Below are 25,658 nucleotides of genomic sequence, written 5' to 3'. Positions count from 1 at the left end.
AAATTTCTCATCATGTTTGGATTATTACTCATTATGCGACTATAAAATTTCTCTATTTTAAACAATCTTTAAAAAGGCATGGGGGAATTAGTGCATTCGTGCGGAAGCAGACTTTATTTTTCATCTACTTACTGACACTTCTTGAGAGAAAGTTAAAAAATACTCAACACTACATCAAAACCACAGACTCCCGAGGATAAAAGAGCCTTTGAAAGGTCAGCCAGTCTGCTGTACTCTAGGTAGACTTTTCATCTGAGCTTCCCTGAGAGCTGGCACGGCTCCTGTTTCTAAAGTTCGCAAGCAATATTCCCTGGGTTAGCAGCCACAAAGCCCTTCATGCATGGCATTGGTGTTTCCAGGGGAAACCATGGGGCAGTATTGACTTTGTGTCCCTCTTGAGTCTGCCACATTATAGACTGCTGTAGTTTAGGGTCACGTTTGCAGCCATGAAGAGTGCCATTTGGTAGAAAGTCATTCATTTTTCACTTGTATTACACACAGCTTCTATTGGGCATATAATGAGTAAAAACAAAATTGTGAGGTAGGGAAAGTTTACCTGTCCTCCCCACCCTTCTCTTTTGGCTAGCACCTGCAGGCTTCCATCCTCTCAAAGACTGGCTTGCCTTCAGTTGTTTACAGAACAAGTGAGTCTTAGTCTTGCATTATCTCTCCTTCTACATTGACTTTCTTTTTTTCATGTCAGGTGGGCAAAGTGCCAACCTGTAGGAAGAAGGTTTGAGGGAGGCACATCTCACACATAAATGTGATACCCCATCATCATGCTCATGAATTGCAGAAGGATCTATACTGACATCTTAAGCTGAATATCTCTGTCTGTCTGTCTGTCTGTCTGTCTGTCTCTCTCTCTCTCTGTGTGTGTGTGTGTGTGTGTGTGTCTATGTGTGTAATATATATAAACCTATAAATCATCCAGTTATAGAGATAAAGGACTTATGCCTTGTTAATCTAATGGTAAAATCAGAGAGACAGGAAGTAGAGTCTATTCCAACTCCTCCACCCTTTTCTGCCCTAATCATTTTAAGATATGAACCTGGGGGTGGGAGCAGGAGTCAGGAAGGCGACCAGGAAAAGCATTTGGCTTGGAGACAAACATTTACAAAGGACTTCAAATTTAGGCTTTTAACGTTGCTTCCAAATGAGGTTATAAATATGGTCAAAACACAGATGCTTCTCATTCAACTCTAAACTCATGTCCCATGATTGAAGCATCCTACCTCTAGGGTGCTATAAATTAATTATATAGAAAAAACCCTAACTTCTATATTACCTGTAAATATCACAGTTATATGCCATTGCATTTTTTGAATTAAAGGGTATAATTTATTAAATGTAAACATTAATGATATTCCACAACTTTGTGATCCTGTTTTTACAATTCCTTGAAATAATAATAGCTAAACATTTATGGAGTGCTTTTTGTATGCTAGGCCTTTCACAAGAAACGTCACAATGACTTGGTAAAAGTAGGAACTATTACCACTCCATTTCACAGCTGAGGAAACTGAGACAGGCATGTGGGGAAATGTGCCCAAGGTTCACAGGTGATGAAGCCATGGATCTGGGATTTGAGCCCAAGCAATGTGGCTCCAGAGCAAACATGTGCAACACCCAAATCTGTTTCTTAGTTTCAAAAGTCTCCTCATGTGGAGAGCCCCTTGTGATCTCCAAGAGGTGCTGGACGGATGGAGAATGATGTCACAGAGGAAAGGCTAGGTGTCCCGTGTGGCTGCTGAAACACAACTGCTGGAGCAAGGCTGGATGAAATGGCCTCTTCTGGAATCTTCCAGATGCATGTCTGTCTTCCCAGCTGTTTCCTCACCTCATTTCCTCACTACGCTCCTGCTCCCTCTTTTCTCTCTCATCCCCAGCTTTGCCTTCACCTCTTTCCACAAGATTCCAGCATGTGGGGGCCTCAGTCCTTTCTCACAGTGTTTTTTCTCTAGCCTGGCCTGGGCCTCACCCTCAGATCCAGTCTCTGCCTCGAAATTTCTCCTGCCTCAGGCTCTGGGTCGCACCTTCTGGGCCGGAGGTCTGGGGAGCAGAGCGTGGGAGTGAAGAGGAACCTGCGAGCCAGAGGGAGGAAGGCAGCCCAGGAGGCCCGGTCTGCACTGCCAGGGCCTGGTAACCAGCGGAGTGTGGGAGAGATGTGTGCTCTACATCGCGGGTGGTGTCATGGAAACCTGCTGACACCGCAGTTCATACTTCTGTGCAGTGAGATGGAGATGATGTTATTCACTAGAATGCCAGCGCGGTTGGGCCACACAGGCAGGCCTGGTCACGGCTGTTTGAATCATTAGGCCCCACAGACATGGGGGACATGAGCTTTGTAACGGCCTACAAAATGTTTGAGGTCTGAAAAAATATATATAGATTACAGCAACAGAAAAGTAAATCATAAAATAAAGATAAATGCCTAATTAAATGTCTGCAAACCATAATACCGTATCATCCAGTCAGCCACAAGTCAACTCATGTAAATAATATTTAATGTGGAATGTGGGTGGATTTCCGTGTGAGTTAATATGCTTGCAATGATCTGAAACTGACACTGATGCACAGGGGCTGCTCCCTTGGAGGAAGCTGGTTGCGGGGACAGGATTACATATGTTAGAGGATTCGCATAGAGGGGAGGGCCATGGGTAGGCACCAGGGACCCTTAAAAAGGGCAGAGTGAGACAAACGGGGCAGTATCCAAGATACCCACATGTTCCCTAAAGTGAACCCCTCCCCAAGGCCCTGCAAATCTTTTGTAAAATTCCAAACATTCCAGTTGGTTCAACTGAGTTTCTTGTAGAAGCCATCAAAGGGAGTAGGTGGGGGATTGAGGAGGGAGGTTTGCCTCTCTCAGTATCTCTACAATGGAAACTGCCTCCGTCCACTTCTGCCTGAATGTCCAGTACCTCGTAGTTCAAGCAGCCTCGCTCTCAGCGCAAGAACCTCCTAATGGGTGTTCTGCTTTCATTTCTGCTTCTGTTCAACCTTTTCTCCACAAAACAGAAACACTGACCTCTTAAAAATCAGCAGTCAGATACCTTAGGACTCCCACTTAGAAGAAACGTCCACCTCCTTCTCCTGGTTACAAAGCCCTGTAGGATCTGGCCCCTTCCAGCTGCTCACCCCTCATAGCTACCCCTTCTCTCCTGAGTGCAGCTAATCTCAGCCACTCAGGTCTCCCTTGCCTTTGAAATGTGCCCAGCTCAGCCTGACCTCAAAGCTTTGGCCCTGGTGGTTCCCTTTGCCCGGAACCCCTCCTCCAGATCGACAGGCTGCCAAACTGGCCATTCAGGCCTCAGCCAGCAGCCACCTTCCAGGGAAGACTTCCCTAACCCCCAAGAGGAAATTCACTACGTCTCAGGACCTCACAGGATCCTGTTTCACTTTCCTCATCAAACTTTTCACTATCTGAAAATCTCTTTTCTTGCATTGAATTCCTTACTTTCGTTTGTTTGCCTCTCACCCACTGGAATTTAAATTCTGCCAGAACAGGAACTTGCCTGTGTTTTGCACCATTGTGTTGTTATTACCTATAATAATGCCTGGGATGTAGTAGGGGGTCAGTAAATACTTGTTGAAAGAATGAACTTAAAAAATGAATAAATGGGGCTGAACTGACATGGCCCACAGGAGTGTAGAAATCATGGGGATACTTTGAAGTCCTGAGGTTGGGGATAAACTAATTTTTACCTAATCTGCAAGTAGTCGGTCCAAGTAACATGTGGTTTACATGTGTATTTAATTATACCCTATCTTATTTCAAAAGACTTTGTGGTCATTTTCAAAGATACATATACTGCAATAATTTATTTTTAAATAGTGAATATGGGGAGGAAATAAGCACTGAAAAAACAAGATGAAATGGGGACAAGATTAGTAATTAAACTAATATCACAAAGTTCTTTTCACCTTGCCAGAAGTGGATTGCACATTGAACATTGAACTTCTTAATAACCAGTGATAGCTTATCTATACCAAAGTCCTTAAAAAGGAGAAGATAGAAAATGCAAAACTTTCCTCATAGAATTTTTACCTGTTGGCCATGAAACATAACAACTATGCATAACATGAGAAGTGTTCTCAATTAATGCTACTGATCTTAGCTGTAGCACTAAATTTGGTTTGCCATCAATTACTATTTATCGAACATGTGCACTCAAAGAGTTTACACATTCCAACAAACTTGTGTGTCTTCTTCACATCCTGCTCAAGTCAGCTGGCAGGATTCAGACCAATTCAAAACATTTCCAAGGAGCACAACCCACAGGAAGTAGAGTTGGCAGCTTCCCTGAGTGACACGCGTCTGACTTAGCTTACTTCTAATCAGCAGAAAATTCTTACTTGAGTTTAACATACAGGCTCCTTAATATTACTGAGGCCCATTTTCTTCATGCTGCCTTCTCAGCCCTCTTCTCTAGAATAAAGCCCGTCCATTGGTTTAATTTTTTAAAATTTATGTTTCCCCAAACTTTGGTCATCTTTCTTTCTGTCTTTGGAGTTTTTCGTGTTCTCTCTTTCACACACATGCACACACACACACACACACATTTTTGAAAGATAGTCTAATAGCACAGTGTTGAAAGCATGGGCCATGAAATATTGACCAAGTTGCTTCACATTTTTGTGCCTCAATTCTTTGTTGCAATTGGGGGTGATAATTTCGCCTACCCCCCAGGGTGGCTGTGAGGATTAAATGCATTTGTATATGTAAAGTGCTTAGAATATAGCTTGGTACGTGGCAAGCACTATGTGAGCGTTAGTGATTATTATGATTACACGCCATTCCCCTTTAAAATGGCCCTCCCCGCTACTTTCCAGAAACTGTGCCCCTTGGCAGAAACTGTGTTTATTATTGCTGTCTCCAATCTCCACATCTCTGAACTTGCCTGGAATTTCCTTCCACCCTTCGTTGTTTGAAGAACTCCTACTCATCCTTCCCAACTAATCTTAGATGTCTCCCCTTGCAGAAAGCCTTTCTTAATTGACACTGCCTCCCCTGGGCTCTCCTAGCAGCCGGTGCATACTTCTCGATCATAGGACTCAGAATACTGTGAGGTGTTATCTATTTACTTGTCTGTCTCCACAAAGGACTGTTGGGACAAGAGCCAGAACATATCGGTTGCTATATAGTGGTTGCTCAGTCCAATGCTGGTTGAACTAAAATGAGTACAGAACTGATTCCGTGGGGGAAAAAAAGCAACCAACAAAATGACAGCATCACATTCTCATATATTTCATACTTAAACAATCCAGTATCATGCTTGCTTTTCTGGTTGGGACTAAAAGAAACTACTTATTTTTATTCTTTGTCATTTAAATAAATTGAGATTTAACTCATCATTGCAGGAGATGAAGCCCTATTTCTCTTGCAAAATAAAAATCATTTCAGGAAAGTGGTATAAAGTGTTGGACAGAACCCTTTACTGGTCACTGGATTTGAGCCCCACTACTGCCCCTCCTAGTTGTGAGATTTGGCGCAAATTAGTGAGTCTTCCTGGACTTCAGTGTCCTCATCTGTAATATGGGTGTTGTGGTACCTGCCTTGTCTCCCTCTCACATTTCTTGTGAAGATCAGATGTGTTGGTAGATGTGAACGTGCTTTTACAATAGTAGATCACACCTCTGGTGATGTGAAATAATATATTATTTGGAAAGAAATCTTGGAGTTAGACATCTATTCCAATAAGCGGTAGAGAACTATTCTAGCTGCAGGGTTAACTGTAGATATTAGTCCTTTTGAATCAAGATTCAACTGTAAAGAAATTTATATTCATTAGATGTTAAGAGATGTCCCAATATATTTCACATAAATGGCACTGTTTTGAGAGGCAGGGTGTTGCCGTGTCTCTGCAGGCTTGTTCCATGTTCCTAGGGAAGAGGGTAACTGTGTAACTTCATCAAGGGGATGTGGGGGCAGGGCTGGATAGTAGGGGCAAATGCCAGGGTGCACACTCCAAACACAGGGCCGTGCCAATTATGACTATTTTTACACGGCCACTGAACTCTGAAAACTTACCATATAACATTTTGTCAGCTAGAAGATGTCTACATGCTAGTCCTTTAATTTTTCTTTGCTGCTTTCTAATTTTACTGTGATGATAACAAAATGAAACCACAGCACTTCCATCAGAAATCAGAGCATGTCCGTGAATAACTAGCAGACTGCATACAGTTTTCCCAGTGAATTCTCAAAGCCAAACGTGGGTTGGCTTTTGTATATAAATTGCCAGTGCGCCTTTTCCATTCCGGTGGGAGCTCTCTGAAGGGAACATTACAGCTGTGATGAATAACAGTCCCTCTAAAGAAGCTGGCATGAAGCACGCATTTCATCCCACTGAGTGGAGCACCGCGCCTGCCGCCAAATGTTGCTGGGTCTCCCACAATTAAATAAATATATACATATGTCGCTTGGCTTTGTTTCCAAGTCTTAGGCTCTATAGAAACCAAGCACTTTATTACTATTAATAATACTATGGTTATAATAGATGCAGAGCCAAGGAATGGTACTTTGTCCTTAGTGGTTTTGATGAAAGTTCCCACTGTTCATTACTTATTTCTTACAACAAACTGTAACCCTTTGTTTACCACTGTAATAAATGACAGTATTTTTCCAATATAAATTATCTCTATATAGGCAATATTTTGATCAATTAATCTATAAAAATGATAACATCTACCTCAGAGACCAGGATAATCATAGTTAACATTTATTATGTGTCAAGCATTTTTCTAATTATTGTTATACCCATTTTGCAGAGAGGAAAGTGAGGTTTAGGGAGATTAAATGACTTCTCTAACATGGCATAGCTGGAATTTGAACCCAGGCCGCTATGTTCTAATGCTTCTCCATGTAAGTAAAACCCCAAACCGCGTACAATGAATTCTATTTGCCTTTTACTGCCAAATAGTGACAGAATCACACTATTCCTGTGTATAGAAAGGTTTTTTTTTTCTTTTTAGAGAGAACACTTGTTAGTGGCTCTAATAACGATTGTCAAGATACTTTGTTTTTGAAATGCCACTTTAAAAAACCCAAGATATTATTTAGAGAGAAACAAGAGACTATGGAGTAAATATCTAGTTTTCTGTTTCATTAAAAAATTGTATTATCTGTAAATCTTGAAGATAACATCACCTGCCTTTTGGACAATTCCTATCCATTTTAATTTGTCTTCTAATTCCACTCTGCCTACCCTCCCACTCACCTGAAGGCTGTTATGGAAACTGCCATTCAATGGCCTGGCTCCCTGCCACCTCACCCCCAGCTGCAGTGAGCCTATGGGATTGGATCCAAATTCCTCATGTCAAAGCCCTCATTAATGTCGTTTCATCTTACTTATCCATTCTTATTTCCTTCAATTTGTCCACATATACCCTAACTTTCAATCTAGAGCAACTCCTTTCTGCCCTTCGGATATGCCCTTCTTACTCCTTCTGATTCCACACCTTTGATCAAGCAGTCCCCACTCTGCGAAGTACTCAACCCCAACATATGAAGACCCTTCAAGACCCGTTTCTGCTTGAAGCCAACTATTTTAGTACACTCCCATCTTGCTTTCCCCTAACTTTCTTCCTATTTCAAATATAGCTATTAACAGTTAGTTGAGTTATCAATTATTCCTTAAGGAATTGCTAAACAGGTGACATTTGAGACCCCTAAATATATTGTCACCTCCTTAAGGACAGGGCCCACCTTATGCGTTCTCTTATATCCTCCAGAATCTCCAGCACAATGCAGAGGAAACATTAGGTACTCAATATATACTCACTGGGTAATGAAGATTGGAAACAGTCAAACTTGCATTTAAAAATCTTAGGTTTTTAATTTATAGCACATTTATTAATTTTATAATTTTACTTAAGTAATGCTCTAAAACAATCTGAATGTACAACAGTAAGTGTTATTTAAGGAATAATACATCCATATAATGGAAATAATATGTAGCTATTTAAAAAAGTGTTCTTTCAGAAATATAATGACATCAAATGCTTTGCGATACAATGGTAAATTTTTAAAACGTTACAAAAAGCATGTTCAGAATGTTCTCAATTTGGGAATGAAAACTCCGATATTAACAGAATATTTAAAAGTATTAGCCATAAAGGAAAAGACTAATAACTCACCCTTTGAAAAAAGCGTATACCTTTAACAGAGTATGGGGCAAGCCTGACAGAGGACCCATATCCAGAAGATATACAAGAATTCTTACAAATCAATAAGAAAAAGGAGACAGCAACATTTGAAAGATGGGCAAAAGGCTTGAACAGGCAAAAAGAAGATGCCCAAGTGGTCAATAAACAAATGAAAATGTGCCTAGCACCATTAGTTATCAGAAAAATGCAAATAAAAAACCATAATGAGATGCCAGTACACACCAACTGGATGGTGAGGATAAAAACAGAACAAAAAACAAAAAACTGACAATATCAAGTGTTGGCAAGGATAGGGAGCAACTTTCTGGGACTTCCTATCACCATTCTTTTATGAAGAATCCCTTGTTTCTTCCACTCAGTGACTTCGTATTTCTTAGTTTATTTTCTATTTTTGCTGGTATCTGTATTCTTTGATGTTTTCCTGAGAAAGGATGGATAAGAGTTAAATTTTTGAGTACTCTTAGAATTTTTATGGTATTTATCCATTATCTTCTTTTTTGTTTTTCTGTTGCCCAGGCTGGGGTGCAGTGGCACGATCTCAGCTCACTGCAACATCCACCTCCCAGGTTCAAGTGATTCTCTTGCCTTAGACTCCTGAGTAGCTGGGACTACAGGTTTGTTGCACCTTGCCCAGCTAATTTTTATATTTTTAGTAGAGATGGGGTTTCACCATGTTGGCTAGGCTGGTCTTGAACCGACTTCAAGTGATCCACCCACCTCAGCCTCCCAAACTGCTGGGATTACAGGTGTGAGCCACCATTGTGCTGGGGCCCCCATTGTCTTCTACTATCTAGTGTTGCTGCTGAGAAAGCTGAAGTCTATTTTGAAATAATCACCAAAAGCTTTATGATCTTTTCTTGTCCCTGGTGTTCTAGAATTTTTAAATGATCAACCTTAGTTTGGGTCTTCTTTCTTTTTCTCACCATGATGGACTTTCCAGGATCCATCCCTTTCCATCCAAAACTCACATCCTTAAGTTCTGAAAAATGTCTACAATTTCCTCCATCTCAGCCCCACACATCCCTCATTTTCCCTTTCTGGATTACAGGTTACTGTTGGACCTCCTGGGTTATTGCTTTTCTTTCTCTCTTTTATTTCATTTCTTTGCTACTTTTTGTTCTACTTATAGTAGATTTTCTTGACTTTATCATTCTGCCCTTGACTTTTTCATCTCATTTTTAGTGATAATAATCACTGAGATTTTATTTTGGCTATCATAGTTTAAATTTCTATGAGCTTTTCCTTATTATTGGAAAGTATCTTTTTTCCTAGGCTTGACTTGGTTAGTGAATACAAACAACTTCTCTTTTCTCCCATAGGATATAAATTATAATTGTTTCTATACTTTCTTCTTCTCACTTCATTATGTCATTCATATACATTCCCATAGTCTGCATACTTGTTCCGGTGTCACTTTCTTGTATATTGGAGGATTTTTCTATTTTTGGTGATCCTTGGCCTCTGTTCATATTTTAGAGGGAGGAATTAAAATATGCAAAAATATATATACTGCACATATCACCCAGTGGGCCTCTCTGTTGAATTATCGAGAAGAAAAAAATGGCAAATTTTATTTTTTAAAATGTCATGCAATGATTTTCAAGTAAAAAAGTAACCTGTTCAATACCAAAGATTCATGAATAATAAAAATTTTGGTCATGAAAAGAATGAGTGGGTAGATGCAGAAGTAAATTATTGAATTCTAGAATCTAGTTTAACTGTACACCATAGAGAAAAAGTTGAAGTGGTAGATCCTCAGTAAAGCAGCTCCATGGTTTATAAAAAAGTATAAAAGCTCTCTTCGTTCTAAGCAGGTAAACGGAGCTCTTTTTAAAGTGACTGTGGAGAAAATGAATCTGACAGAATATTTAAAAACTCATTGGTGCCTCTTGGAAAACCTTGAAAAATATTATAATTTGAAGACAAATTTGTGGGTATAGTGTACACTTCCTCACAGTTTCCTTCTTTGTTTTAACAATCTTATAAAAATTTGTATTTAAAAGCACCTTGGCTGCTGAAGAGTTCTGTGGGTTGTTGGGTTATTTTCCTTTCACCTCATGGTTTTACTTCACCTAGTAATTAAAACTGTAGAAAGCCAAAAAGAGGCAAATAAGAATAATATTCCTCAGGTTGCTTTTCCTGTCGTTAGCAGAAAGTCATCAAAGGATAATGTTTTTTAAAGTTTTTCAGAAGATATTGAATTCATTGAGATATTCAAGAGAAATGAAACTTGTAAACACCATCAAAGTCTCATGAATTCACTTTTACATATTTGCCATTAACTCATTTTGTCACAGCAGCCTCATTAATTCATCATCTTTGCTTTGTGCTCCTTTTCCTTTTCTCTTGTAACTTATAGGTCACCCCAATACATAAGCACAGCTTTAGTCATTGTTTGCTGGCTCTCCTGTCTGACACATTTGTGGGAAGGAAGTCACAAATAGTGACTGCTGGCTTCACACAGGTGCTTGCAGAAGGGATCATTCATTAATGAGAGTCTCATCTTGAAGGGGATTACTCGGCTGGGTTTTTTACCACTTCATTCTCTGCCCAATGAGGTAATGGCAGAAAATATTCACTTGCCTAAAGATGATTTCTTGTGTATTATATCAGAAAGTAGCTGAGGATTGTAACTTAACTTGTAAGATATAATTTGAGATTTTTAAATGGAGAAAGTGCAGCCAGAAGACAAATTGACATGGCATAGGGAATTAAGTACAGCTGAGGACAAAGTCATCCTGGCTAATATGGTGCAGTGGTGCTTGCTCTTAGCTGCATATCACATTAGAATCATTTGGGGAGCTTCTAAGCAAGCACCCATAGGTGGGTTCTATTCCAGACCAATGGAAACTGGATCCCTGGGAGGGGGAGAATTAGCATATTGCAAAGTTCCCCAGGTGATTCTGATGCACTATGAGGGTTAAGAATTGCTGATACAGGACAAGATACATTATGCAGGAATAGGAATAATTAAGCTCCCTCTGTCTCCCCAACTCTATATAAGACACATCATGGGAGAATGTGCAAAGACATAGAAGGAATGGCTCTTACAGGGTTTTGTAATCTATATCAGAGGCAAGATAAACACAGGAGAATAGCTGAGAACAGCATAAGGCAATATCTTATCATGTGGACATTATACCCACAGCGATTCTGGGGAGGAAAGACCATGGTGGGGGAGGATGGTTTAGAGGCTTCACAGGGAAAGTGTTGACTTAGGACTTTGTGGAGAGTAGGAAGGGGGCATTCACTGCAGGTGAGACAGAAAGCAAAGGAAAGAGTGTGCTGGGGGTGTAGGGAAGAGCTAGTGGACTGTCTTGGGGCTGTGGTTTAGGTTTGGTTTACTCTAGTCTCATTACCAGCCTCCACTGAGCACTTTACATCAATCTTTACAGGAACTCCTCTGTGATGTATCATTACAGATGAAGATACTGAGATGCTGGGCCTTCAAGGCATAAGTAACTTGCTCAGGGTCTAGTTCCCTTTTCAGTCAGAAAATCCAGGTGGGGGTCGTCAATCTCACCTGGTCCCAAGGGGGAAGGTCGGAAAACTCAAATTATCTGCAGCTGTGACATCAGTGGGATGGAGCGTTTGCAGGCGCAAAGTGGAGAAGCAGCAGCAAACTGACCTGTAATGTGAGAGAATCTGAAGCCCTCATCAGGATCCCAGATGAGGATCAAGAGACTCAGATAAGCTGGGGCCACCAGACTTGGGGCAGAGGTCAGGAGTTATTCAGACCCAACACTGGAGACAGAAGTCCTGCCTACCATCAGGCTCTTCCATGCTCCTGGAAGCAGGCTTGCATGTGAAGCAGAAAGTTCTGACATGGTCTCCTGGATGCCACAAATATCTTATAACCTTAAAAATATAGCATTCTTTTCTTGTTGTTTTCTATTATTATGTAAAAATATCATATACTATTAAGCAATGTGCACCACAGCCTGCCTCACACATTCCTGACCCTTTGAGCTATAAAGAGACATTTTTGGCACCTGGGGTAAACAGCAGGTGATGTTCTTCTCCAAATCAATTTTATAATTCATGATAGGGCTCACAGATGGGCATTATTAACAGTGCGCACCATCTGGCAGCTTCCCACTTTAAATCATTATTCTTGCTAAATAGATGTTAAGCTTTCAAAATCATTATTTACAATTTTTGTGTCATCTAAGTTTCATGCCTTAGGTACAAGCCTTTTCTAATGTTTGGCTCCTGTTCCCCTCCTACTCCAGCCAGAGATTGGGTACAGCTCAGGCATGGGGTAAGGGCGGATGTTGCACAGATACCGGTATGAAAACAACTAAGAGTTTAATGGTTTACTTCTCAGGGTCATGAAATGACATTAAAGTTTTAATATTTATGGCATTCAAGAGGCCATGCCCAAACAGTATAAACATTTTCTGTGATATTATGAGTCCCCTAAGGTACCCAGGAGAGACAGGAGTCTGGAAGAATCAAAACAAGCAAATGGTATAGATGTAATTTGAATTCAGTCTGTGTAATACTAAAAAATTTCTTTCTACCATATTATGCCTTGGCTACCTAGACACTATGTGCCCTGCAAAGAGGCATCAGCTATGGTTCTTGTCTTCCAGGAGTTTTCAGTTTAGCTGTACTGACAGGCTGAAACATGAGAAGATAAATAACAACTCATGATTGGCATCAGACTAAAGCCAAACAAGATGAAGGCACATTAAGTGCTGAAGAAAACCAATTCTCCAGTGATTCTCTTTGAAACTTACTGTTCTAGATTATTTGAGATCAAATTTGCATTTCCACTATTTAGTTTTTATTATTTATATTTTTCAAACAGATATTCCAAACACAGGGCAAAGTATTTATTGTGTTTTTTTAGAGACAGACTCTTGCTCTGTTATGCAGGCTGGAGTGTAGTGGCATGATCATAGCTCATGCAGCTTCAAACTCCTGGCCTCAAACAATCCTCCTGCCTCAGCCTCTAGAGTAGCCAGGACTACAGGTGTGTGCTACCATCCCAGGTTTCTTTTTTTTTTTTCTTTTTTTTTTTTTTAGTGATAGGGTCTTTTTATGTTGCCCAGGCTGGTCTTGACTCTTTGCCTCAAGCAATCCTCCCATCTCGGCCTCCCAAAGTGCTGGGGTTACAGATGTGAGCCACCACACCTGGTGTCAAAGTGTTTAAATGATACAAAAGGATAGACAGCAAATAGTAAGTTTCCCACATCTATCGGTCAGGATCCTAGCAGAAAACCAAATTTACCTCCAGAAGCTTCAAATTAAGAGCCTTTACTGAAGGGACTGCTTACAGAGGTGCAGGGTTAAGGGGGAAAAACAAGAGATGTGGAGGCCCCAGAGACTGGCAACAGCCTGAGGAAGGAAAGAGTGTTAGTGGAGCCCAGTGAGAGTTGGAACCTTGGAGGACCTAGTCGTGGACAGACACAGCTATTGTGAGACATGGCAACAAAGCAGGGAGGGAGCATGGAAGGAATCGCTTGTCTTTCTCACTCTCAGATATTTTGCTGGTGCATCCCATTGGTCAAAACCAAGAGGAAGTCAACCCCAAGGAAAAAGGGTGATGGAGGCTTTGGAGGACACTCTGAACAGGGCAGAGAGGAGGGCAGGAATGTGATCTGGGGTGGTGTGGGGTTGGGGCAGGACCCACAGAACAACCAACATAGCACTCCCCTATCCCTCAGTCCCCTGAGGCAGCAATTACAGTAGACCCTTGAATAACATGGTTTGAACTGTGTGAATCTACTTATATGTAGATGTTTTTTCACCCAAACTGAGCGCATCAAAAATACAGCATTTGTGGGATTAGAAATGTGAGTGTATACAAGGCTGACTTTTGGTATAGTAGGGTTCTGCAGGGCCAACTGCGAGACTTGAAGAGTGTGAGGATTTGAGTATACATGCGGGGTCCTTGAAACAATCCCTTACATATACTAAGAGAGAACTATATTCACATTTTCTTTGTAACCATCCAGAAATAGTCAATGCATGTACAAGCTACAATGTCTATGCCAACCCATTTTCTCTACAAAATAGTAGGAAACTCTTCCCCGACTACCCGCCCCACCCTGCCCATTCTTGCTCTTTATTGCTCAACAGTCATATTTCTTGGATTTGGGCCCATTCTGGCATCCACAGAACTACCTTGTTGGATACCAGGGGTTCTGAAAGCATGGTCCCTGGATGGACAGCATCAGCATAAAGTGGGATCTTGTTAGAAAGGCGAAGAATTAGAAACTCGGTGGATGAGGCTCAGCAATTCATGCTTTAACAAGCTCTCTGGGTCCTTCTGATGCACATCCAGATCCAGAGTTCTAAACTTTGTGAATGAGGCTGGGGTCCCGCCTGATCAAGGCTGCTGGCCATTCACGTGTTGATGTACCCAAGCAATCAGTGGACAGAGGTCCACATTATCAGGCCATGTCTTTCCACTGAAGCTACTGGGTAGTAAAAACAAAAAGCATTAAGTATTGATTCCGTATCTGATATCAGTTCTCAGTGCAAACCTGGAAACAGCATGGAAAGGAAAGACTCACTCCCTTCCTCCTGGTACACATCATTTTCTCCCTGGTTTTTCATCTTGTTAGTTCTTTAGATGCAGACACTATGTTTTAATAGGTTTGGTTGGGTGTGTGATGCAATACAAGCTAAATATAATCATGAAGATGTACAATCACCCCATGCTTAGGGTTGGCATCTGCTTGGAACCCACAACTATGAGACTCGCTACCTGCCCTGGTTCCTAAGGTCACTGACTCCCTCAGGAGGGCCCTGCCAGGCACTGCTCAGCCATCGTTTACTGTGGCTCAAATACCTGTAGCATATACAGCAATGGCCTACACAGAAATGGACATCTTGTCCTCACAAAGATTACAAAACAGCCTGAAGCTTGGCAGGTACCTGCTGTTTCTGTGATCCTAGGACCGTCCATGTGCCTTGGTTTCCCCATCTGTAAAATGGCAGTGACAGAAAAGGCAGGGCTTGCTCAACTCTGGGGACATATTCAGGTAGAATGATGCAATGTGACTAGCGCCCCCTGAAGGCTGAGGGTTGAATGAAAGATGAAACATGAAACCTTTTGCCTGGTGCCTGTTCTGTACCGGCCTGAACCTCCCAGCTGTGTGACAGTCAGCTGCTCAGGAAAGTGCAGGGTGAGTCAGTCGGAAGTTGAGTCCAGGCTCCTTTCTTTCTTACCACTTTGTGACTTAGGCAAGCTCATTCACCTAGAGGCATCATTTTGATGTATTGTCTGGAGCAGTTCCTGGTACATTATTGGCACGTAATAAGTATTTGTTGAAAGAATGAATGTACACTTACGGATCTCAGTTTCTTACTTTACATAATGGGGACAATGATGTACCTCATGGGAATGAATTAGGATTAGTTGAGAAAACAGTTTAAAGAGACCTGATACACATATGCAGAAAACTGAAATTGTTTCCCTTCCTTACGCCATATACAAAAATTAACTCAAGATGGATTAAAGACTTAAATTTAAAACCCCAAATCAAAAACTCAAAGTGACATGTTGCTACCGATAAAAGCTGGCTTGGATGACATGGCTTAAGCATGTGAACACATGGGTCCTAACACTCTACTCAATTTAAGACCCTGCACAGATTCTCTGGACGTGCTGGACCACTGCAGGCCTTCCCTGCAAGGGCCATTTCCATAAGCTTATGTGTGAAGTTGCAGAGTCAGCCTCCCTCTGTAGCTGGGAGGACCAGACAGAACTGAGTATTCTCAGTCTCTTCTCCCAAATGCAGCATTCCATTAAGTTGGCTCCCCCAGGGATGAGAGTGTGAAGGGACATAAAGATGCTCCTGGAAGAAAACGCTAAGGGAACCCTCCGTGAATGGAGTGGTTAATCAAACCCTTCGATGGAAAACTAAGGGGACATGGAAAGGATATGTCCCCTCTGCTAACATTTTTTATCTTGGACCTGTGTGCTTTATGCTTTTCTGTAACTGTTGGAATGCTTTATCAAGTGCCAGTGAAAGAGAATTTTATTTCCTTCTTTTTATTTGTTTTGATTGATCTTAGGTATGAAAAATTTTATTGGGAAAGACTGTATATATATTTGGCTACTATAGTGGGCATATTAATTGCCTATTGTGCCATAACCAATAATCCTATATTGCAGTAACTTAAAACAGTAATAAATATTATTTCACATAGTTTCTGCAAGTCAAGAATTCAGGCCAGGCGCGGTGGCTCATGCCTGTAATCCCAGCACTTTGGGAGGCTGAGGCGGGTGGATCACAAGGTCAGGATATCAAGGCCATCTTGGCCAACATGGTGAAACCCCGTCTCTACTAAAAATACAAAAATTAGCTGGGCATGGTGGTGGACATCTGTAGTCCGAGCTACTCGGGAGGCTGAGGCAGGATAATAGCTTGAACCTAGGAGGCAGAGCTTGCAGTGAGCCAAGATCGTGCCACTGCACTCCAACCTGGGGGACAGAGCGAGACTCCGTCTCAGAAAAAAAAAGAAAAATTCAAGAGTGGTTTAGCTGGGTGGTTCTGCTGAAGTCACACAAGTGGTGGAGCTGGAATTTGATCTCAGATCCGTTAAATAAAGTTGAATTTCTCAAACAGTTCAAATCAGTGCTTCCCAATGAATGCATTTCCAAATCACCTGAAGAATCTAATTCAAATGCATATTCTGTTTCAGTAGGGTTTGGGCCAGGCGAGGTTCTACATAGCTAACAATCCCCCAAATTATGCTATGCTGCTGACAAGGGACCTCACAAGGAGGTAGTACAAGCCACTGCTAGTGGCTATGCAAAGGAGTGAAGCTTTCTAAGTGCAGTACCTGGCACAACGAATTGTCAAGCAAATGGTAAATCTTCTCTGCAAAGGGGAGCTGAGACTCAGTACCCACAATCCACTCTGGAGTCTCCTTATAATCCTGAAGAGGGAAGCCCAGAGGAAATTATCTGGTGAGCTTATCTCATCCTTCTAAAAAAAACGATGAGGATTGTTTTGAGGAGAGCTGCAGTGGGAGGTTGAGAGTCAAAGCCACACTATTTCTGGAGGCTTCCTCCTTTTTTCCTGGGATCAGACTCTACTTTTGTGCTATCATCCACCTTTGGGGAGGTCCATGAAGGTCGTCTGCTTTTGGGGGTGCATTTGGGACCAGGCAGGAGGCTGCACTTCCCAACTTAACCAAACACAGCTTCTCAACGGGGGCTTCCAAGTTGGGGCAAGGGCTATGCGTGAGGCAGTCTGTGTGTGGGTGTTGGGGAGCTGAAGGGACATCCCTAGCTGGGCCAGGGAGCTCTGGTCTCTCCTTGTTTGTCTCCTACAACTGTGGCAACAACACAAAGCCTCTCAGTATGTGCATATTGCTTTGTAGTATCTCTTAGAGAGACAAGATAATGAGTAGTTTTCTTAGCTCATCCATGAAGTTAACATATAATACATTAATTGCATTTAGGAGCATTTATTCAAGTAAGTGTAACTAGTAATTTCAAAAAATGCCCAATAATACTGATGTTACAGCACACTTGGCATGCTTTGCTCCAGAAATGCCAAGCATTTCCTCTGTTTGGCACTGGGGAGAATCCTGGCACTTTGCTTCAGAAACAAATCTCCTTAATTCCTGTGGACTCTGTATCAAGCTTGCATTGCTCTTTGGTTTTTCCAAGGCTAGGACCTGAGCTATTTGCTTTCTTTCATCTTCAGATCACTTCAGCCACCCACCAATGTGATTTCTGAAAGCACTGTGTGAAAATTTGAGAATTACGTTGTGTAAACCACTCTCTATTTCATGGTAGACCTCTCTTCCCTCCACCCTCACAAAGCCCAGAGCCAGGGACAAAAAGGAATGGGAAAGCGGATTTGCCTTCCCCAGGACTTCCCAGCCAGGGCACAGAAGGACAACAATGCTGCCTCCCAGCATCTCCTAATGTCTCTAGAAATGAAAATGCTCTATCCGCCTCGCACTGCAAGGAAGAGGTGTGAGGCTCTCAATCCACACAGCTGGATATCAAAATCTTAAATGTTTTAAGAAAACAAGATGAGTAAGGTTAGAGAAGTGAGTCAGAAATGCCAAGTAGCAGATGTGAAAATGTGAGTAAATCACAGCCTCAGTGAACTAAAGGCTTTACAGCAGAAGGCTCCAAGATTTTTTGATTGTCACATGTATGTTTATCCATGTATCTCTGTGCTTTGGCTTGAAAGTTTACATCCCCTCCAAAATTAATGTTGAAATTTAATCCCCAAAGCAACAGTATTAAGAGGTAGGGCCTTTAGGAGGTGATTAGTCTATGAGGGTTCCTCCCTCACCAATGGCATTAGAACTTTATAAAAGTGTTAGAGGAAACTAACTAGGTTGTTTGTGCTCTTGCGCCCTTCCACTATGTGAGGACACAGTGTTTGTCTTCTCTGGAAAAGACAGCATTGAAGGCACCATCTTGGAAGTAAAGACTGGGCCCTCACCAGACACTGAACCTGCGGGCATTTGGGTTTTGAACTTCCCAGCTTCCGTAACTGTAAGTTACATTTACTCTGTTTATAAATTACCCAGTCTGTGGAATTTTGTTATAGTAGCAGGACTGAACTAAGATACCCTCATATATTAATATGGACATCTTAAATCATACCTGTAATGGGGAATATAAAGAATAGCAGTTTAAGTCACCCTCAGTGGAAGTTCTACTCTTTTTCCTCTACACCCTAATGCCTTCTCTCATATTGTCTCTGCAGTGCCTTCATCCCACCGTGGAGACTCCTGTTGTATTAATAATTAGGGATGGGTAGACAGGGCTGAAACTGAGGCTGGATTGCTACTTTCTCACCCGTATAACCTCGCGGAAATGACCTTTCTGAGACTTCTATTGAAGAGTCTGTAAAAGCAGATAATGATAGTACTACTTCCAGGGTTGTGGTGAGAATTCAGTGAGATATTGCATGGAAAGCATTTAGCACAATCCTGGTCCATGATAAATGTTTGATATTTGTTAGTAATAATTATTCAATAACTTGAGGCTCCCAGTATAGAAAAATTATCAAAACTTCAGAAATAAGGCAAGAGGATGAATGACTGTGTGCCTTTCAATGTCATAGTGGAGAGCTGTCCAATAGGTCTACCCCAGGTCCTGTGACGCTGTAGGGTAGGAACTTTGTCTGGCACAATTGGCTATTGATTTGCATCCAGTTCCCCTAAAGTTAGATATTAACTAACTAAGTTGCATATGATTTGGTCTACTAGAGGATGTGAATCATTTTTGTTGAGTAGAACAGATAACCGTAGAGGCTATAGTTGTATTGCTTTTGTTTTTGCTTTGTTTCATATCTTCTTTTGAATCAGCTTTATCATCCTACTTGTTCCCTCATTAATTAGGTAAATAATCTCTGACTTACATACATTATATACTGAATAAAAGAACTATATTTGTGTTATCATAGTTATATGATCTCCTTTATTTCAACTTCCCCATCAAGCTCTTGGCTACCAGGTGCCTCATCCTATTCTGAAATACCCCCAAGGAAGATAATTTCCAAACTTATATCCATATCCTACCTTTCTTTTAAGGCAAGTTAGCATCTTATTTTAAGTGTTTAATTCAAGAAGTATTTACTGAAAAAAGAAATATTAACTCTGATTGTTTTCAAGTGGTAGGATTTGGGATGACTTTTTCCCCCATTTTCTATTTTACTATTATCCACATTCTCTATATTAATGATGTACAGTACTTATAGTGAAAAGAGAAAAAAATGTAACTTCTAAATAAGTGAGGACCTACTATATGCATGTCACCAGCTAGGACCCAGGAAGGAACACAATGGTGAATAATCCACTCTTCCTGCATTGACAGTACAAAAGTGTAAGCTATAAAACAGGACAGAATATAAGTACAGATTGGAAAATAACATTGTATCTGTGGGGAAAAGGCTGAGGAGAGGATGGAAGGGAAGGAATTGTCTTGGAAGGGTAGCATTTGATAATCCCATTAATAGCTACTAGCTAGTATTTAATGTACATTTGTTACATACCAAGCACCCTCCTAAGTCCTTCACATGCACCTCATTTAACTTTCTTCTTTTTTTGTTGTTGTGTTAAAAAGATGTTGTGTAAGATTTACTATTTTAAGCATTTTTAATTGCACGGCATAATAGTGTTAAGTATATTCACATTGTTGTGAAATAGATGTCCAGAACTTTTTCATCTTTCAAATTTGACACTTTATAACCATTAAATAACAACTCCCCTTTTCATCTCCGCCGAGCCCCTGGTAACTACCATTTTACTTTGTTTCTATGAATTTGGCTACTTTAGATACCAGAGATCAGTGGAGTCCTACTGTATTTTTGTGTGTGAGTGACTGGCTTATTTCGCTTAGTACAATGTCTTCAAGGTTCATCCATGTTGTAGCATGTAACAGGATTTCCTTTCTTTTTAAGGCAGAATAATATTCCATTGTTTGTATATACCACATTTTGTTTATCCATTTATTCATCAATGAATGGAATACATGGGTTACTTTCACTTTTTGGCCTATGTGAATAATGCTGCTATGAACATGGGTGTGTAAATACCTTTTCAAGATACTGCTCTCAATTATTTTGGGTATATATCTAGAAATGAAGTTGCTAGATCATACGGTGGTTCTATTTTTACATTGTTGACAACCTCCATACTGTTTTCCATAGTGATTGTACATTTCACATTCCCACCAACAGTGCCCAAGGGATCCAATTTCTCCACAGCCTCACCAACACTTGTTATTTTCTGGTTTTTGACAGCAGCCATGCAAATGAGTGTAAAGTGATATCTCACTGTGGTTTTGATTTGCATTTTTCTGGTAATTAGTGCTGCTGAGCATCTTTTCATATATTAGCCATTTGAGTATCATATCATATTTAGAAAACCATCTATTCAGGTCTTTTGCCCATTTTCTCAGAGTTATTTGATTATTTTGTTGTTGAGTTATAGAAGTTCTTTATAAATTCTATATATTAATTCCTTATCAGAGATATGATTTTCTAATATTTTCTACCATTCTGTAGGTTGCCTTTTCACTATGTTGATTGTGTTGTTTGATGCACAGAAATTTTTAAGTTTGATATAGTTCTATTTGCCTAATTTTTGCTTTTGTTGCCTACACTTCTGTTGTATCCAAGAAATCATTTTTCATATCCAAGAAATCATTGTCAAGTTCAATGTCACAAATATTTTCCCCTATGTTTTCTTCTGGTAATTTTACAATTTTAGGTCTTACATTTATGTTTTTAATCCATTTTGAGTTAATTTTCTGTACGTGGTATAAGGACCCAACTTCATTCTTTTGCATGCAGATATCCAGTTTTCCCCACACCATTTGTTGAAGAGATTTTTTTTCTTCCGCATTGAGGGGTGTTGGCAACCTTGTTGAAAATTATTTGGCCATATATATGAGAGTTTGTTTCTGAGCTACTATTCCATTCTATTGGTCCATTTGTGTTATGCCAGTACCACATTATTTTGATTTCTGAAGCTTTGTAATGTTTTGAAATCAGGAAGTGGGAGTTCTCCATCTTTGTTCTTTTTCAAAATTGTTTTGGTTATTGAGGGTCCCTTGAGATTCCATATAAATTTTAGGGCAAATTTTTCTATTTCTGCAAAAAATGCCATTGGGACTTTGATAGGGATTCTATTGAATCTGTAGATAACTTTCAGTAGTATGACATCTTAACAATATTAAGTCCTCCTTGGTCAGGCACAGTGGCTCACCCCTGTCATCCCAGCACTTTGGGAGGCCGAAGCAGGCAGATCATAAGGTCAAGAGATTGAGACCATCCTGGCCAACATGTTGAAACCCCATCTCTACTAAAAATACTAAAATTAGCTAGGCGTGGTGGTGTGCACCTGTAGTCCCAGCTACCCGGGAGGCTGAGGCAGGCAAATTGCTTGAATCTGGGAGGCAGAGGTTGCAGTGAGCCAAGATCGCACCACTGCACTCCAGTCTGCCAATAGAGCGAGACTCCATCTAAAAAAAAAATATATATATATATATAAAGTCCTCCAATCCATGAACATAGGATATCTTTTCATTTATTTGTATCTTCCTTAATTTATTTCAGCATTGTTTTATAGTTTTCAGTGCACAAGTCTTTCATCTCCTTGGTTACGTTTATTTCTAAGTATTTTATTCTTTTTAATGTTACTGGAAATGAAATGTTCTTAATTTTTTTGGCTTATTGTTACTGTTTAGAAATGCAGCTGATTTCTGTATGTTGATTTTGTATCCTGCAACTTTGCTGAATTAGTGTACTAGTTCCAATAAGGCTTTATTTATTTATTTATTTGGTGTATATGGTATCTTTAGGACATTGTACAGATAACATTATGTCATCTGCAAACAGAGATCATTTTACTTCTTCCTTTCTCATTTGGATGCCTTTTATTTTTTTTTCTTGCCTGATTGCTCAGGCTTTAATTCTCTTCATTTTATGGACTAGGAAATTGAAGCTTTGAGAAGTTAATTAGCTTGCCTGAGGTAATCAGTTAAGCAGCAAAGTTACAATAAAAACTCATGACTTTTGAACTCTACAGCTAGGAATTTAATCAATAGTGTTGAGTAGGGCTTTACCTGGTTGAGATGGGAAGGGTGGAAGCATTTTGGGCAGATGGATTCTGACTTGTTTAATATGATCCTCTATATCTTTTAGAGATTGCTACATTCCAATCAATAAACTCAAAGACGCTGAAGCAAAACTATGTTGAGTATAATTTTCTTTTTTTGTTTGTTTGTTTTGAGACAAGGTCTCACTCTGTAACCCAGGCTGGAGTGGCATGATCTAGGCTCACTGCAGTCTGGACCTCCCAGGCTCAAGCAATCTTTTCACCTCAGCCTCCTGAGTAGCTGGGACTACATCACCACACCCAGCTAATTTTTTTTTCTTTTTTCCTTTTTTGTTTTTTGGTATAGATGAGGTCTCACTACTTTGTCCAGGCTGGTCTTGAAGTCCCGGGCTCAAGCAATGCTCCTGTCTTGGCTTCTGAAAATGCTGGGATTACAAGTGTGAGCCACCATTCCCAATCTTTTTTGTTTGTTTGTTTGTCTTTTAATGTTTTGGAAGACAATTTTTGTTCTAGGGTCAGTTCAAACAGCAGACTTAAATGAAATAAATCTGTGCTGGCAATGAACATACTGTAAAAGTTGCCTTTGTGAATATACCCTTGATAGTCATTTGTATTCTTACAGTTTTTTTTTTTTTTTTTTCTTTACACATAGATTCAAACTTTTAGAGCTGGAAGAGACCTTAGAGAGGAAACAAAAGGGGAAAAAGGACAACTTAAGTACTCCATTCCTCCATTCCTTATTCCTTTCCTTCCTTCCTTTTGTAGAAGTAATACATGCTGCTTAACTGTTTATAAAGCAACATAATTTAAAGAAGGAATTGCCTCCTCTTTGATGTCAGTTTCATCTTCACCATTCATCTTCCCATGGGTAAAACCACATTTAAAATTTGATGGGTCTCCATCTAGACTTAATTTCTATGCTTAGATATATACCACACACACGCACACATTTGTGATATTATTTTTGTCCTTTTTTTTTTTTTACAAAATAATTTAAAAAAATGGTATCATACTGTACCCAGGGGTCTGCAACTTGCCTTTAATCCACTCTGAAAAAGCACAAATTCTGTGTGCTTTGAGTGAGTTTCATTTATTGAAAAGATATCCCTAGACTCAACTAACATCTTCACACACCATTTGCCCTGTAATGACTGAAACTCCATAGCAACATATAGTATCACTAGTTACCAAAAAACCAGTATTAACACCTCACTGCTGCAGACATTTAAAGCCTTCATTTCCCAAGGTTCCCATTTTTTGTGTTGTGTGTGCATACTTAACTCCAAATGGAATCAACAGGAAAGTTGTCTTGTTTTCATTGTGACTCAGGGCCATCCCCTAGTATAGTTTTTGGTGGAGGACTTGGGCCAAGAAAAGAGTAAACCCTTAGTGAGAACCAAATTCATTCACGCTATAAAACAAAAGTGCCTACCATTTGCCCAGGTCTTATCTCCTGATCCTCTCTTTGAAGGGGCTGTTCTTTTCAAATCATTAATTTCTAAAATGATACTCTCCCTGTTACAGCACTCACCCTATCACCAATTTACATCATTGAAAAAATCCAGTCTTAAATATTTCACAATTACAATAATACCAGGCACATTGTTAAATATTTTTATGGATTATCTAATGCAGTCATCTGAACCATGTGTATAATATGTAATGTTACACAGCATTGTATATTCTCCTTATTTTACTGGTGAGGGAACTGAGACTTATGGAGCTTTTGTATCTAACCCACATCATAAAGCTTGTGAGGAAGCCAGAGTTTGAAGCCAAACAGCCTTGTTCTTATATATTAAGTGACCCTAAAAATGAATTCCCAGGAGCTGTATTATCATGACGGGGATGTGGATGTTTAGGTGGCTGGGATTTCCTTCTATCTGGTTTCTTCAGAAAGGCATATTCTGTTGTTTGGAAGTCAATTGGTTTTGAAACAAGAACAAACCCCTTGATAGCCATATGGAGATTTGCTATTCTGCCTACACTTTAAATTAACCTTATTGATGGGTTTCCTGCCAAGCTTAGTTTCATTTATTATGCATGTTCCTTTTGGTAGGTGGAAGGAAAAAAATGTGAGAATTATCCTCTAAATAAGGCAATATATAAGCCAGGCTTGCAAATTTTCTAAAGTTTATTTTTATTTGCCAAGTTTTCTGTACTTTTCTGGGGGTAAATGTGTTTATTAAGTAAAAAGTATGGTGATATCTTGAAATAAGGATATTTTAGTAGTATACAACCGTGAGTGGATCTATTTTCTCTTTCATTCATCATTGTCAGCTGAGACCATTCCCAGCCAGCAGCTAGGGGTGAAATGGTACCAAGATGGGTGAGCTGGTTTATTGTTTCTTTCTGAGTTAAAGAAATTTCAGCCTGAAATCCTATTCCTTTTGGATTCTAAAATGTGGCAACATATGAATGTATTAGAATAGTTGGTCGTAAGACTTACTATAGGGCTGCAAGTCAGGACCGGCTTCCCTGTATGTGATGTGGAGAATGAACACTCTGGGGTATTCTCATCTTGGGATTAAAAACTATGAATCAGAGAAGGGGAAGTAAGATAAAATGTCTTCATTTAATCTTTTCTGACATTACCTAAGGTGGCCAGATGACAATGCCATTTGTATGGAATAGCCTTGGCATTTGATGATGGGGGAAGAAGTTTAGGTCAGTGGTACTCATAAATAGCTATTTTGTAATTGTCCTATCTAAATGAAGCTGGACTTGGGGGAAAGGTGAGAAGTTCCCAAAACAATTCACAGCCCCGTGGTTGCTGTAAATTACTTGGAGCTCTGGATCTTTCTATCTGACTGGGAAAAATAATGACCCAACTCATCAGTTACATATGTGGGTTTGTTCAGAGAATTTCTGATGGAATCTGTGATTCTAAACCCTGTCAGGTCCCACGCTTCCTTTTATAACAAATATTTGAA

The 25,658-nt window shown here is 40.1% G+C and overlaps 1 long non-coding RNA gene across 1 annotated transcript; it reads right to left on the bottom strand.

Annotated features, from left to right (window-relative positions):
• Nucleotides 1-459: 459 nt before the first annotated feature.
• LOC105534100 lies at nt 460-3,109 on the bottom strand. Its single transcript, XR_001005213.1, has 2 exons — nt 3,029-3,109; nt 460-2,373 (listed from the first exon to the last, which is right to left on the bottom strand). It is a non-coding gene; the product is annotated as an uncharacterized LOC105534100 (long non-coding RNA).
• Between the last annotated feature and the right edge of the window lie 22,549 nt (nt 3,110-25,658).

This window comes from Mandrillus leucophaeus, unplaced genomic scaffold, assembly GCF_000951045.1.
Source record: "Mandrillus leucophaeus isolate KB7577 unplaced genomic scaffold, Mleu.le_1.0 Scaffold130, whole genome shotgun sequence".
Taxonomy (NCBI): Eukaryota; Metazoa; Chordata; class Mammalia; order Primates; family Cercopithecidae; genus Mandrillus; species Mandrillus leucophaeus.
The sequence above is the reverse complement of the archived record's forward strand: the minus strand, read 5'-3'. Positions and strand labels throughout refer to the sequence as shown.